General features: G+C 43.0%; 1 protein-coding gene across 2 annotated transcripts in view; it reads right to left on the reverse strand.

The window, feature by feature from the left end:
• Positions 1-17,068, reverse strand: part of MACO1 (macoilin 1) — a 105,737-nt gene that overhangs the window by 67,063 nt on the left and 21,606 nt on the right. The gene's annotated exons all lie outside the window — the stretch shown is intronic.

The raw sequence follows: 17,068 nt of genomic DNA on the forward strand, positions 1-17,068 counted from the left end.
TAGCTGTAAAAAGGTATCCTAGTTATGATAGATAAGATAATCTAGTTATGATAGAGGGGCTGCCAGTGAATTTCTAATCTTTTAGGCTTCATGTACATGGGACATTTTTACAACCTCTCCAGAAAGATTTAACTTGATAGTAACCCACGTTTAAAATGTCCGTATTGCCGTGTTTACATGCCTTTTTAAAAAAAAAAAAAAAAATTATATATATATATATATATATATATATATATATATATATATATATATATATATATATATATATATATATATATATATATATATATATATACACACACATATATACACACACATATATACACACACACACACTGTGGCTGTGTATCACGCATTGCAGGCACATTCTGGTCCTGGAGGTAAAGGGAACATATGGGTAAGGTGAATAGGAACTGTCCAGCCCTGTTATAAGGCTTGAAAATCTGAGCATCTTTACCTAGCGAGTTGAGAAAAAAAAAAAAAGTCTAAATCCTGTTCATCTCATTTGCACATGACTGGGTATTTAGAATAAAACACAGCCACAGTTTGTCTGAACATTCTCAACTTCTTTAACCACAGGGATGCAAAGCACTAAAAGGCAGAGGATTAGCATGACAGCCAACTAAATTAGCATTTTAAAATATGACAGCAACTGCAGCCAACATATTTCTCCATGACAGGTTCCTTTTAAAGCAGCAGACGTCAAACTACCTGTATTAAAGACAACACATCTCCTGTATGTAGGGTGGCAGGGGGTACTGGCGACTGAATGCAGAGTGTCCAGAACCTGGGAAAGAACTTTAGCAGGCACTGACAGATGGAATAATCTCCTGTCCGACAGTGTCAACCATGATGTCGTCCTGCTCGCAAAAGTGAGGAGTTGGACAGAGCATACACAAAAGGGAAAAGATCACTAAACAGCAATGGTAGGGTGTGAGTGGATTGGCAGCTTTCCAAATATCACTTACCTCAATGATAGGGCACCATTTTCTTCCCACTGACCAATATTGGGACAGTTTTTACTCCCATGTACACAAACACTAACTCCTCTTAAGCTCGATTCACACAGGGGCAACACGACTTCAACGCGACTTTGCAACACGACTTCAACCCGACTTCAACACGACTTGTGGATCCGACTTTCAATGAACGGGGATCCGACTTGGATCCCCGCCACTGTGTTTGGTATGAATCTTTAGGGGGAACTCCGCGCCAATTTTTAAATAAAAATCCGGCATGGGTTCCCCCCCCAGGGGCATACCAGGCCCTTGGGTCCGGTATGGATCTTGAGGGGAACCCCCCCTACGCCAAAAGGACGGCGTGGGGGGTCCCCCCAATCCATACCAGACCCTTATCCGAGCACGCAGCCCGGCCGGACAGGAATGGGGGTGGGGACGAGCGAGCGCCCCCCCCCCCTCCTGAACCGTACCAGGCCGCATGCCCTCAACATAGGGGGGGGGTTGGTGCCTTGGGGGAGGGGGGCGCGCTGCGGCCCCCCCACCCCAAAGCACCTTGTCCCCATGTTGATGAGGACAAGGGCCTCTTCCCGACAACCCTGGCCGTTGGTTGTCGGGGTCTGCGGGCGGGGGGCTTATCGGAATCTGGGAGCCCCCTTTAATAAGGGGGCCCCCAGATCCCGGCCCCCCACCCTATGTGAATGAGTATGGGGTACATGGTACCCCTACCCATTCACCTAGGGGAAAAAAAGCGTCAATAAAACAAACAGTACACAGGTTTTTTAAAATAATTTATTAGGCAGCTCCGGGATCTTCTTCCGACTTCGGGGGTCCTCTTCCGACTTCGGGGGTCTCTCCGCCGTCTCCTCCCGGTGTCCGCATCTTCTGCCGGCTCCTCCGCTATCTTCTGCAGCTCAATTGCTAGCGGTGGTCCGGACTTCTGCCTTCTTCTTTTCTTCCAGAGATGTTGACACGACGCTCTCTCCAGCTGGAATGGTCTCTGAACGCTCCGCAACGGACTTATATAGGCGGTGACCCCGCCCCCTTATGAGGTCACTGTCCCAGGGCATGCTGGGGCTGTGCCGTCATAAGGGGGCGTGGTCATCACCCGGTGACCACGCCTCCTAAAACGTCACAGACCCAGCATGCCCAGGGACTGTGACGGCATAAGGGGGCGGGGTCACCGCCTATATAAGTCCCTTGCAGAGCGCACAGAAACCATTCTGGCTGGGGAGAGCGTCGTGTCAACATCTCTGGAAGAGAAGAGGGAAGAAGATGATCCAGAGGTCCGGACCACCGCTGGCAAAAGAGCGCCAGAAGATAGCGGTGGAGCCGGCAGAAGATGCGGACACCGGGAGAAGACGCCGGAGAGACCCCCGGAGTCGGAAGAAGATCCCGGAGCTGCCTAATAAATTATTTTAAATACCTGTGTACTGTGTTTTTTATTGACGCTTTTTTCCCTAGGTGAATGGGTAGGGGTACCATGTACCCCATACCTATTCACATAGGGTGGGGGGCCGGGATCTGGGGGCCCCCTTATTAAAGGGGGCTCCCAGATTCCGATAAGCCCCCCGCCCGCAGACCCCGACAACCAACGGCCAGGGTTGTCGGGAAGAGGCCCTTGTCCTCATCAACATGGGGACAAGGTGCTTTGGGGTGGGGGGGGCCGCAGCGCGCCCCCCTCCCCCAAGGCACCAAACCCCCCATGTTGAGGGCATGCGGCCTGGTACGGTTCAGGAGGGGGGGGGGCGCCCGCTCGTCCCCACCCCCATTCCTGTCCGGCCGGGCTGCGTGCTCGGATAAGGGTCTGGTATGGATTGGGGGGGACCCCCCACGCCGTTTTTTTGGCGTAGGGGGTTCTCCTCAAGGTCCATACCAGACCCAAGGGCCTGGTATGCCCCTGGAGGGGGAACCCATGCCTGATTTTTATTTAAAATTTGGCGCGGAGTTCCCCTCAAGATCATTTGAGCACAAGTCGCATGCCGAAGTCGGATCATGCGAGACGGCGATCCGACTTCAATGATAGTCAATAGGCTGAAGTCGGATCAAAGTCGGATCCAAGTAGTACAGGGAGTACGCTCTGAAGTCGGAGCGACTTCAGTAGTGTCTATTAAGACGCTCCCATGCACTGTAATGTGAATCTCTTTCTGGGGCGACTTGAGGGCTTACAAGTCGGATCCCAAGTCGCGGTAGTGTGAACCGAGCCTAACTGACCACTGAAGCAGAGGCTTTTTTTTTCTCAATTCCACTGACAATGGGCTCTGGGGCTTTTTGCAGTTCCATTCTCCCACTGGTTTCCTGCACCACGGCTGCAGCGCAGTGTAACCGCTTGTTTCTATTGCATCAAGAGGTGTTTGTGCGTTTTCTGAAAACGCACCAAAAGTTCTGCTCCAAAATTTTCAGATTTATGGCATAGGTATTCCACACAAAACTTGCAGGTACACATAGATGCACCTGCAGTGCAGGAAAACAGCATTGCATTGGTGTAAAAGTGCCCTAACAGAAACCGTGAACAGGCCCTCTTTGCTCAACACCTTCCTGCCCAGCCCATAGCAGAATGACAGTCGGGGGGTGGCTTTAAGATCCTGACTAGACGTTGTTTGACATCCTTCACGTGCGCCGCTTGTGGGCGTGCAGTGATCAGTGGTGAGATGTGTCCCTCAAACATAGTGCATCACCGATCACGGTAAAGACTCGATGACGTAGGCTCTTTACTATGTGATCAGCTGTGTCTAATCACAGCAAATGCTAGTTAGTTATTTCCTTTTCTCAGCGCTGTCAGTGGCTGAGCAAAGGAAAGTTGATAACAGGCTTTCCAGTTACAGGGAGGAGACATTTACACTGATCAGTGCCACCCCATCAGTGAGTGCCCTGCCCATCAATGCCAAAAAAAAAAAAAATACTTATTGACCTAAGAACTAAGAAAAATTTGTTCAAAATTTTTGCTCTTTTTTATTAGTTTACCAATAAATACAAAAACCCAGTGGCAATTAAATATCACCAAAAGAAAGCGCTATCTGTCTCACAAAAATTATAAATATTCAATTCGGGTACAGTGTTGCATGACTCGGCAATTGTCATTTAAATTGCGACAGCACTGAAAGCTGAAAATTGGCCTGGACAGGAAGGGGCTGAAAGTGCCCTGTACTAAAGTGGTTTTGTTCAGGGTCTTGAGGCGCGCACAAGCACCGCTGGCGACACGCTCCCAATGTGATTGGATCCGCTGATAGTTCCCAAGGCAAACAGAACGGTGGTCTGCCTATGTAAACAAGGCAGATCGCCATTCAGTGCCACGGATCTTTGTCTTCTTACAGTTAAAGCACATCCCCCAGAGTTAGAAAGCATCCCGAGGACACATTTAACCCTTTAATTGATGTTAAACCCATCCCCTTATAGTGCATATAATTTTTAGCACTGATCACTGTATTAGGTTCACTGGTCCCTCAAAAAAAAAAAAAAAAAAAAAAAAAAAAAAAAAGGAAGAAGTGTCAAGTGTCAGATTTGTCCCCTGAAATGTCACAGTGCCGCTATAAATTGCTGATCACCGCCATTACTAGTATTAAAAGGAAAAAAAAAAAAAAATCAAAAAAAATTCAATAAAAATATCCCATAGTTTGTAGACACTAACTTTTGCGTAAACCAATCAATATACAGTAATTAGGATTTTTTTTTTTTTTTTTACCAAAAATATGTAGCAGAATACATTTTTGGCCTAAATTGAAGAAAATATTTTTTAAATTGTCTGTTTATAGCGCAAAAAATAAAAACCGCAGGAGTGATCAAATATCGCCAAAAGAAAGCTCTATTTGTGGGGGGAAAAAAAAAGGACATATTTTATTTGACAAATGCTCGGTCACACAACGCTGTACCCAAAGTAACGCAAGGACTGTATCGCAAAAAAATGGCCTGGTCGTGGAGGGGCTTCTGAAAGGAAATGGTTTCCCATCACAACCAATCAACCTGTCATTCTATCACAGCTGGTGAGAAAAGTGGGATTTAAAGTAGGACCAAACCTTCTATCCTTTACATCCAAGGAAGTCGCCAACTTGGCATCTGATCTGTATTTGCCATGGTGCTGTACATGTGATCAGTTATGACACCAGCTATTCGATGGCTTGAATGTTTGGTTAAGTGCACAAACTTACATTTAAATGCATGCTGTGATTGAGTAGTGTAAGAAAACTAAAACCATCAATTTAACAGTTTCAAAAACCATTATATTTCGGATATGTGCAGGGAATGTAACTGTCACACATTGGTTGTGCTCTCAAAACAAATGTCAAACCATCAAATGGCCGATGTCATAAGTGACAGAGGCCAAGATGGTAGCTTCCTTGGCTGAAAATAGGAGGATTTAGTTCCACTTTAATTTCGAGCCAAGTTTCCAACCAGCCCTGGCCTCACAGAAGCAACAAGGCATCAAATCTGAAGGCTGATGCAGATCCTGTGCATACCCAGCTGCATGTTCTAGTTCCCCAAATGTCCTCTTTGGCACAACATGCAAACAGCTGATAAAAGGTATGTCTGGTGCAACTGGAAAAATCACCTGAACTCCACCATCTAACACATTTTACTCAGAAATGAGCCTAAATATGGCAATTTTTAGGTCTAGCCCTTTTACACGTGAGATTTTGTTTATCCTCTCTGATATATGTACACCATCATTACAGAGATCATGCTGCTAAGGACTCTGATCAGAAGAACATGACACAAGCAGCTAAAAACTATAGAGACCAGGATAAGCCATACAAAGAACCAAGCTTTATCCTCCAGCCAATCATCTGACCCACCTTACCAGACAATCTAACTTTATATCCGACAGTACACTTTACTATTGGCAAGACCCAGGGTGGGGAAAATGGAATGACTGATTTACACTGCAGACCTCAGTGCTCCATTCCATGAACAAGGAAGAAACGTGACATCACTCCTCCACCATTCTATATACATATGTAGACCAAGCAGCTTCCTTCATATGCTACACAACTCATTCACCTAATAATCAGGGTGGGCACAACAAAGGTTTGGGTCCACACTAGAAGCTTCAACAGAAAACATGAGTTAAAGCGGGCCTTCCATTAAGGCGTCACAAGCACCACAGCAGTGCCCATCTCCCCACGGGTACAGGTCCTAATGACAAGTTTGCCAAAGAGTTTTATTCACCCTGGCAACTGGGAATTGTTGAGCACCAATTTAAAATGCAAGTTTTTTTGTTTTTTTTTTTTTTTTTTTCCACTTTTGAAGCCAAACCGAGAAACATCTACTTTATATATGTTTCATGTTCCCCAAAAAACAAAAAAGTTAAATCACATTACAAAATTTTTACTTTATGCGGCTCCCACACATTTGTTTACACTGGCAATAAAAGCAGGAGTTTGAGGTGCATTTTTAAACTCTTCAAACTCCCAGTAAACATTGCGTAGTTCGCCGCACAAAGTGTGGCGATTTATGCCCGGAAGTGGGAGCAGATACCTGATACCTGATTTGACACCCCCCCATTTGACACCCCCCCCGAAAGGTGTGCCAAATGTGGCACGGGGGGGGGGGGGGGAATCATTTCAGCGGAAATTCTATTTCTGGGTGGAACTCCGCTTTAAGTGCAGGTCAAACTCAACGAGCTTTAACACTATAAGCACATTTGTTGAGGATCAGTATTTTGATCAAGTGTGAACAAGACCTTATGCAGAGCACAAGCTAAAATGTATTGAGAACCTAAATGAAAATGATTTGTCATCCTCCATCCCCAATACAAAAAGCAAAAAAAAAAAAATGCAAGTGAAAAGTGCAGAAAAACTATGGGGAATTTACTTGACAGCGATGGCAGAGGAAACTTGCTGACAGTATGTGGTATGTGAAACACTTAAATATCCCTGTGCCCAGGTCATATCTCTTCTTGCCAAATGGAAACTGCTAGAGGTGAAGCGACTGCCAAGAACCATCTACACGGGGGTCAGAAGAATGGCTTAAGAACACAGCTTGATGTCCAGATGCAATGATGGTTACATACTGTGGCTCAGCTAATCTCCTACAACACATGGCAGAGTATAGCATCTATAAAAGAACCACACATCTTTCCTTTTACTGTCTTTTTATGTTTCTTAATCATCTTTCTGCTGTGTTGGTACACCTGCTCATATACAACGAAATTCAGCAAAGGGTTTCAGGGACATCATTTCTAAACCAAGCAAAAACGTAGCAATTAAAACAAAAACACACACACCAATTGTAATTTTTGCCAAAAAAATATTTTGGATAGAGTGGGGAAGGATAAAAACCTGTCTGGTTTTAAATGCTATCCAGGGCTATGCTAGGTTTCCCCTCACTGAGTGATAAGAGAAATCCAAGTCTGATGGGATCTAGCTTTCCCAATGGCTACAAAAAAAAAAAATTCTGTCTGTGTTGCTATTGTAGAGTTCCCCTAACTTTGTCTGGTAAAAAAACATGATCATTGGGACAGAGTGGGGGAAAATGTTTCTAATGGTGCCTTGGATAGCAGTAAAATCCCTAACAGGGGTTCTAATTCTTCCTCATTATTTCCAATGCCAAGAGAAGAAAAAAAAAAAAAAAAAAAAAGATTTTGGCTGGACATGCACTACATAATATAGGTGTACCCATAACATGGAGAAAAAGGAGAAGTCGTTTACCTTCAGACACTCTCTACATCCAAGGCCTCGTTCACATCTGAGCGCAGTGGGAACTTTTAGAGCGTTAATTTCATTGAATGGGCTGCCCTACAAGTGACAAAATTCTCGTGGAGAAGAGTGGCGCAGGTTATCACCATGCATTTTGGTGCTTTTGCCAAGTGGCAAAACGCACATTTGCTGCCAGCGCTTGGGTTGCCATTAATGGCACAAGCGTGACGTGCGTTTGCGGGGGTTCTGAACAGTGTGGCAAAATGCGCCTTCTGCAGCAAATGTGTGCGCCTGTAAATCTGAACTATTGAGCTCTTAATATGATTTCTCAACAGACCAGAGAAGAACTGACATGAAAACATGTCAAACGGAGCCTTGAACTCCACTTTCTGGCTGCAAAAGTAAATACAATATACACACACAAAAGGTTTGATATTTACTTGACCTAAAGGAGTGCTTTTAGTGAAGAAAAAAAAAACAAACAAAAACCACACACAGTAATAGGATATTAGTAATTTACTAAAACTCAAGAATAGTCCAAAGCATACTAGCCTTGTAAATCACATAAGAGTATTAAATAAAAATCAGATTAAAAACATATGCAATGTTAGCCAACTTTAGCAAAATTACAAATCTGAGTTTTGCCCAGCCCCCCTTCATCTGATTGGCTGACCGATTGACAGCAGCGGAAGCCAATGGCACTGCTGCTGTGTCTCAGCCAATCAGGAGTCTAAGCCAAAGATGGCCGAGGCACTCGTGCACATCGCTAGAGATGGGGCTCAGGTAAATATTAGGGGGCCTAAGGGGGGACTGCTGCACACAGGGTTTTTTTTATCTCCATGCATAGAATGCATGAAGATTAAAAAAAAAAAAAGTCTGCCTTTAGAACCACTTTAAAGCAGATCTTTCCCCCTTCACTAAAAATCACATCTGCGTGCAGCTCTACATGCTAAACGGCTTACATTCATTAGCTGAACAAACTTTTTTTGCTTTTACTGTTTTTTCACTTTGACTGAGCAAGGCACTGGATGCAACCAGGCCCTCAGAGGCATCCTGGGAAATTTCTGTTACATGCTCCAGAAGGCAAAGCCAGAGTTCCAGGAAGTAACAGGGGATCAATCTCCTCTTAGCGAAAAAGGCCACCAAAAGAGCTGGGGAGGAAAAGAAACTTAAGGTATGCAATGAACAAAATGATATAGGCATATCTAGTATTAGTTTTTCATTACTTTCCATTACTAAGCTTTCCTTTAGGTGCCTCTGTTGTAATAATTTAGAAGGGTGCAGTGCCTCTAACTCAACTTCCACCCTCTTACATATAATCTTCAAAACAAGCTCTAAAAATGGTTGTAAACCTCAGTCATGAAATCTGCACAAAGCACATATCTGTAGTGTTTACTTGTTGCTCTCCAAAGCTGGGTACACGCCAAGTTTTTTTTTCATCAAGCCAGCAGGTTGGAAAAAAAACAAAAACACAAACGTACAGCTCTGGTCAGAGCCGCTGTACTAATGATCCCACATTAGTACAAGAATCTCCCCCCCACTGAGCTGATTAGCACTCTCAGCCATTGGCTGAGAGCGCTGATCGGGAACCGGACCACTGCTGGTTTTCCAGCATGCTCACCCGACAAAAGGCCAGCTTCTGTCAGCCTGGCTCCAATACACACAGGCCGAATGTCGGGCAGTTTTTATTGAACCAGCCAATGTTGCACAGCATTCGAACCATGTGTGGGGCTTAAAGTGATTGTAAGGGTGCGTATTTTTTTTTTTTTTAAACATATACTTACCTCCACTGTGCAGCTCGTTTTGCACAGAGTGACCCCGAACCTCATCTTCTGGGGTCCCCCGGCGGCTCCTCCCCACATCAGATACCCCCCCTAGGAAAAGCACTCTGCTGAGGGGGTTACCTTGCAGGCGCGCTCCCGAGTCCAGCATTCGGCGTCAACAGCCACCGACATATGACTCGGCCCCTCCCTCCGGGTCATTGGATTTGACTGATAGCAGCGGGAGCCAATGGCTGCGCAATCTATCCAATCAAGAGCCAAGAACCCCAGGCAGAGAGACAGCGCGTCCCCGCCAGGTCAAGTTCCAGGGCTCAGGTAAGTAAAACGGGGGGGCGGTCACTGCCAGGTGTTTTTTTCCCCTTAATGCATAGGATGCATTAATGTGAAAAAACACGAAGGTTTACAACCCCTTTAAGCGTCGTTTGTTTCTCAGGTGCTTCCTTCCTCTGTTATCAGCATGAGTCACTTCTGAGAAGTTTCTTGACAGGAGATAAAATTTGTGATGGGGGGAGCAGCTCAGCAGAACCCAGGTATCCATCCTTCCTTCCTTCCTTTTTGCTTTTGCGGGGGGGGGGGGGGGGGGGGGTCTGCCTTTCCTCCAATCGACACTGTGTGTAAGAGCTGTAAGTGAAGCTCTGCACCCCCTCCCTGCTTCTGACAGATGCAGAAAGGATTTTATCACAATCATTATTGAAGGGAAGAAGAGATGGCTGCAGATACACAAGTAAAAACTTAGACCCCCTTTCATACTGAGGCCGCCTGTCCGTTCACAGTAGAGCGCCGCTATATTTAGGTGCGTTTTACCGCTGTTTAAGCGGTGCTTTTGCAATGCTTTTTGGCCAATAGTGAGGCGCTTTTAACCCCAAAAAAGGGGTTTAAAAACTCCAATGTTGCAGCACTTCCGAAGTGCTGCAACATGGTTTACAGGTGCTTCGCAAGCATTGCCCATTAATTGCTGCCAAACTGCCCCAAAGATGCTGCTTGCAGGACTTTTTCTAACATCCCGCAAGTGCACCGCCCCTGTTTAAAAGCACCCATTGCAATGAATGGGAGGCAGTTTTCAGGCACTAAAAGGCCTGAAAACTGAATCAGTGTGAAAGGGGTCTTATGTAGGAGGATTTGTTTCATCTCTATCACCTGAGGCTATTCACTTCACTGGGTATACTGTTGTGCTCATAAGTTTACATACCCCGACAATTTATGATTTCTTGGCCATTTTTCAGAAAATATGAATGATAAAACAAAACAAAAAAAAAAACACTTTTTTCACTCATGGTTAGTGTTTGACTGAAGCCATTATCAACTGTGTTTATTCTTTAAATCATAATTACAACAGAAACTACCCAAATGACCCCGATCAAAAGTTACTATTTTAATTTAGTTTTTTATTTTTACTTCCCTCCATCTAAAATATTTCAGTTTGTTGTTCAACTGAGTTGTACAGTTTATAGGTCACATGAAAGCTAGAAAAAGTTCTGAAAAGTTTATCTTTGTCTCATTTTTTGACATCACAGAAACCTGATATTTTAACAGGGGTATGTTGACTCTTTTTACCCACTGTAGGTCCATGTTACTTTCCAACTGGGGGTCAATAAACAATCTGAAATTTCAAGGAGTAGATGAGCTCTGGAGTGGCTTCATGTACATGGAACTTGTAAACCTCTCCTGAACGATTTAACTTGACAGATAGTAACCGACTTTTAAAAACGTCTGTTGTGCTGTGTTAATATTCTGCTTCTTTTACATTAAAAATAGTCAAAAATGTTTCTCCATTAAAAACTCCTCTAAATGAAACGTGGCGAAATGCAAGTTACCGCGTTTACAAGCCGTTACAGGCATTTGGCATTTCAAATGCCTCTGAACATCTGTCCTGAGTGCATTTTTTTGCTTTCCAAAAAAATACTTCTAAACTCAAGTGCCTAGAAACTACTATATGCAAGCCTGTGTACAGTTTTGAGTTTACAGGCCTTTTTTGGAAAGCAAAAAAATGAGTTCAGACGCTGAGTTTAGAGGCATTTCAAGCGCCAAGCGCTTCTAAATGTGGCTAAACGCAGTAACTCGTGTTTAGCCGCGTTTCGTTTACAGGCGTTTTTCATTTTTGGCTATTTTGCCGCTGTTAAAAGCAAGTTTTGAAATTCAGAGAATCCTGGCACAGCATTCACTTGCAGTTGTACATTACGATTAGCTGCGTTTACATGCGGCTGCGTTGGAATATTCCTGCCATTTCTGATGTGCTTCACATTTTTCTTTCCTTGTTGCCGCTGCTAGGAGAAATAGTACACTGCGATTACCTGTAGTTATGTGTAGATAGCTGCAATAAATTGTTCCTGGACGCAGTCAAATTAATTTTTTTCTATCCGCACCAAACCCCATGTAACAAAACCATTGCTAAATGCAGTGTGTGAATGGGGCAATAGGAAAGCATTGTGTGAGTTTAGCTGCAGTAGATAACTTGATCTATCCGCAGCTAAAAGCTGAATTCTATCCGCCTTGTGAAAGGGGCCTAAGCCTAACACTAACCCTCTATTCTGCTGCTGTTATTGTAAACAAATACATGACAAAAACATGCAGCAAGGAGATTCTGGGAGAATTACCCAATCGGATAACACTGCAAATGGTATAGGTAGGGCATTCCATAAAGAACCATGTAAAGCAGTGTCTATTCATTTCACATAGTAAAGTGTGCTTTAAGAACATTAAGGCTTAATGTACACGGGACTTTACAACCTCTCCTGAACAATTTAACTTGACAGATAGTAACCCACGTTTAAGAAAGTCCGTTTTGCTGCATTTACATGCCGTGTTTAGCGTTTGAAAAAAAAAAAAAAAATGTTTTCCTTCAAAATAGCCAAAAATGAAAAATACCTGTAAATGAAACACGGCTAAACGCAAGTTACCACGTTTAGAAGTGTTTGGCGCTGGAAAAGCCTTTAAACTCAGTGTCTGAACTAATTTTTTTGCTTTCCATAAAAGCCTCTAAATTGAACTGCCTAGAAACGACCCTGTGTACATGTACTGATAAAATAACAGGAGAGTTCAGGAGCAGTTGAAAAAAATGCTCAACTGCTCCTAAACGTCTGTTTAGCAGCAGTGTACATGAGGTCTAAGGTATAACATAAGTCAGGTAATGAATAATATGGCTGGCGATTTCACTCTCCCCTACAATATGAAGGAAGGATGCATATTAATGAAGTCAAAAGACATCATTTTTTTTTATAAAGGCATGAAGTGATTTATGAATCTCAGACAAGAGGAGTTAAACATTCATTAAGTGATGAACTCCAGCAGTAATTTAAACCTGAAAGCTTGTTTCACACAAAAACATTTCCTGACTTGCCTTATGCACACATGCTTAGGCATTAGGTCTGTCACATGCAGGTCTTTTTAACACAGAAATCATAATCATTTTGTGGCCTAGATAATTTTGGCAGATGGAATCTCCATCCATTATATAGTGCATAAGCAACGCTATTCATAGTTTTAAAGTGGATTCTCGTCAAGAGAATGGCACAGTGCATCATCTAATTTTCTTCTGCACAGCTAGAATAACTAGAAATCCACCTGTAAGCTCTTTCAGTCCAAAATAAAAGATATGATCAAAACACATTCCTAAAGAGTCAGAAGTATAAGATACTGCCACAGTTGTCTTCCTCCCTTTTTTGACAAGAAATACCGGTAATTCTTGGTCATACCAATTTGCTGTTTAGTTAAATAAATTTGCTGAATGTAGGAACATTTCTTTTTGTTACTGATCATCACTTTATCAACTAGATAACTGTGGCTTAGCAGATACGTTTGTCACACTAGAACATCTTTGGCCCCAGCACTAAATGGAAAATATGTAATGCTGCAAAACAGAGCCCATTCCTCAAAACAAAAGTAAAACTATAAAAAAGTTAACGTTATCTCAGAGAGAAAAAATATTTTCATCACGCAAATCATAAAATGCATGGAAAATTCATATTTTGCATAGTTCTAATAAGTTTTAACCATCTGTAGACTAGCCGCCATCATATTGTAGCAACGTGGCACTTTCCCGTGAATCGCTGTAGGTGTACATCAGCATGGGATCTTGCTTTTGTGGGCACACGTGCTCCCGGCGAACTTGATGTCCGTTGGCCACTCGGGATTGTTCCCCGCAGTGACAGAACGGGGATCTGCCTGTGTAAACAAGGCAAATCTCCGTTCTGACAGGGGAGATCACACAGTCCCCCATACAGTTAGAACACAATGAGGGAACACATTTAACCCCTTGACCGCCCCTGAGTTTAACCCTTTCCCTGCCAGTGTCATTAGTACAATAACAGTGCATATTTTTAGCACTGATTACTGTAATAATGAAACTGGTTCCAAAAAAAAAAGTGTCAAAAATGTCAGTTAGGTGTCCGATCTGTCCGCCGCAGTCCTGCTAAAAAGTGCTGATCGCCACCATTACTAGTAAAAAATAAGATAAATAAAAATGCCATAAAATCTATTCCCTATTTTGTAGACGATATAAAACTTTTGTGCAACCAGTATATGCTTATCGTGATTTTTTTTTTTTTTACCAAAAATATGTAGAACACATATTGGCCTAAACTGATGAAGTTAGTTTTTTTACATTTTTGGGGATATTATAGCAAAAAGTAAAAAATATATATATTTTTTCAAAATTGTCACTTTTTTGTTTATAGTGCAAAAAATAAAAACCTCAGGTGGTTTTTAAATACAACCAAAAGAGCTATTTGTGGGGATTAAAAAAGGACATACGGTAAATTCTGTTTGGGTACAATGTCGCACGACCGCGCAATTGTCTGTTAAATCGACGCAGTGCCATATCGCAAAAAATGGCCTGGTCAGGCAGTGGGAAAATCCTTCCGGTGCTTAAGTGGTTAATGGACCAATTTTTTTCTTTTTGCAACAATGCAAACTCAGTTTTCATTATGGACAGTACTGAAATGATCTGTCTCGATTCTGCTACAAACTATTTAAAAGGATAAGATTATGTGATAGACCATGGTTTCATATAACAAAGGGGATGTGAATGGTAAATAAGAGAACCACATATCTAAAGCTTCTCATTTAATTTACAGCTCTTTGAATAAAAGCCAAAGGCTTATGATATTCATACATGTGCACTTTGACCAGACCTCATGCACATACTAGACATTTACATGCTAAACTACTCTGGTGTAGGGAGCTGCAGGTGCCATGTACAGCTAACCATACAATTGAATTCTTGTACAATCATATGCTTTTAAACACAATGGCGGCTTCTGCATAGGTGTTTACCTGCAAATGCCCTCAAATGCAAGAGTGGTAGCATTTGGGGAAATGGACCGTATACTCATACTATACCCAGCACCTAACAGCTCCCCAGGCACAAGAAAGCATCGGAAATTGTACTCTAGAAGACTTGAGTAGCTAAACATCTGTGCACATGAGGTCTAAGACCCCTTTCACACATATAGGTCTGTATTGACTAGGGGTACACCGAATGGAAATTTTGGTGCCGAATCCGAAAATGAAGGATGCACTACGTTTTTAAAAAATATTAAAATTTTTATATACAATTGTATTATATTGAACTTTTTAATTAATATCAATTTAAACTAATATGAATTTATTGTTGGCCATTATTGGCACCTTTGGTGCAAGAAAATTCAGTCCGCAGTCTCTAGCCATCTCTTGTATCATGTCCCCAGTATCTAAACATCTGATACAGGCAATGGTCAGAGACTGCAGACATGATACAAGAGATCGATGCAGCCCTGCCAGTGCCCACCAGATGCAGTCCCGCCAGTGTCTGAATGCAGCCTTACCCGCGCCCGGATCAGAGCGACGATTTCCATGTGTCCTGGAGCTGTGAATTGAATTGCCCGGGCCACTGCAGTAACAATGTCCCGCCTCCTGTGGTCACGCCGATTCAATATCCCACCATTGGGTCAGTGTGTCTGTCACAGGAGGTGGGACATTTTTACTGCAGTCGCCCGGGCAATTCAGCTCCGTGACACACGGAGATCGCCTCTCTCTGTGGGAGGGAGGAGGGAAGAGGGAAGAGGGAGGACTGGGGCCGGCCAGGAAGACGCCTCCTGCTGGGCGGCAGCAGGGGGCGGGAGCCCGTCCAGGCCCCACCCCCATTTTCGGCAATATTTTCCTTTCAGCACATTGCCGATAACACCATTGTTGGCACCATCTTCAGCAGTAAATTTTCGGCAGCCGAAATTTTGTTGCATCCCTAGTTTTGACGGACTCCGCTTGCTCAGCAGGGATCGATATGTTGATCCCCGGCTGAGCCAGTGGATGACAAGTCCATCTCCGCTCACTGTGCAGGGATGGACCTGTCAGAGCTCTGCTCTCCTCTATGGGGGATCGGAGGAAAACTAACCGCCTGTCCATTTTCATCCGATAGATGGATGGAAAATAGGGTTTCCATCCGTCTGGATTCAGCAGATCGGATGTCAGCGGACATGTCACCGATGACACCTGTCGCTCCATAGACCTGGAACGTCCGTTCAGGTCTGCTTGTCAGTTTTTTAGGCGGACCTGAACAGTCCGCCCATGTGAAAGAAGCCCAAAGCCCCTTTCATACATACCGACCGTTAGTCCAATTTTTATCCATCCGTTGACGGATAAAAAAAAAAAAAAAAAAAAAAAAGAAGGACATCAATGCATTCCTATGGAATCTGTTTTTTTGAACAGATGAAAAATAGATCGGATGAAAAACGAATGTTAACTGACAAATGGTCAGTTTTTCATTTGTTTTTGCATTGGTAATGGATGTTAAAAAAAACAACAAAAAAAAAATAACACTGATGAACTGAACTGATGAAAAGAGTGTGAAAGGACACTAAGGGTCATTACATCAGTTCAGTTCATCAGTTTTTCATCATTTTAGTTCATCCTTTTTTTCCCAGTTCATTCCATCAGTTTTTTTTACATCTACTACCGATGCAAATACGGATGAAAAACTGACAATTTGTCAGTTTACATCAGTTTTTCGTCCAATCAGTTTTTCTGACGGATGAAAAATAGGGCTTTCATCCGTTCAAAAAAATGGATGTTGACGGAAGAGGATGAAAATAGATCATCCTCCGTTGTCGTCCATTTTTCCATAGGAATGCATAGATGTCTGTTTTTTTATCTGTCGATGGATGAAAAACGGACGAACGCTCCGTATGTGTGAAAGGGGCCTTAGGGCGCCAATAAAAACCTTAAAAAGTTAGGGGCCCGTGGATGAACTTTGCATTTGCAGTATACAGTTGTGCATTGGGTATGGCACATCTATTGACAATGCCAAGAGCAACTGGGTATCACAGATGAACACCTCAAGAATTCTCACGTTTTTCTGGATTGCACAGGACAACAATTTTTAGATCTGTCTGCAAATACTTCAGTAACAAAAATATTTCAGTCAAAGATAAACTGACGATAGATATATCTATATCTATAGTGTATGATCACTGTAGAACATTGTCATGAAATTTTTTTTACATATTTGGCGCTGTAGCCAAAAAAAAAAATTAATGGAGGAATTTTGCTAATTTTAAAACACCCAGACAATGGCAGACTTGGCAATAACAATTGAAACCAAATAACCCATTAGCCAACTGCAATAGCAAAAGGTTTTTACACCCTGGATGGGCAAACAGTTGCACAAAAAACATGCTTGTATAAGCAGCCCATTGCTCATTTTGCCGACTAGTTTATCTGTCATACT

This window comes from Aquarana catesbeiana, linkage group LG02, assembly GCF_042186555.1.
Source record: "Aquarana catesbeiana isolate 2022-GZ linkage group LG02, ASM4218655v1, whole genome shotgun sequence".
NCBI lineage: Eukaryota > Metazoa > Chordata > Amphibia > Anura > Ranidae > Aquarana > Aquarana catesbeiana.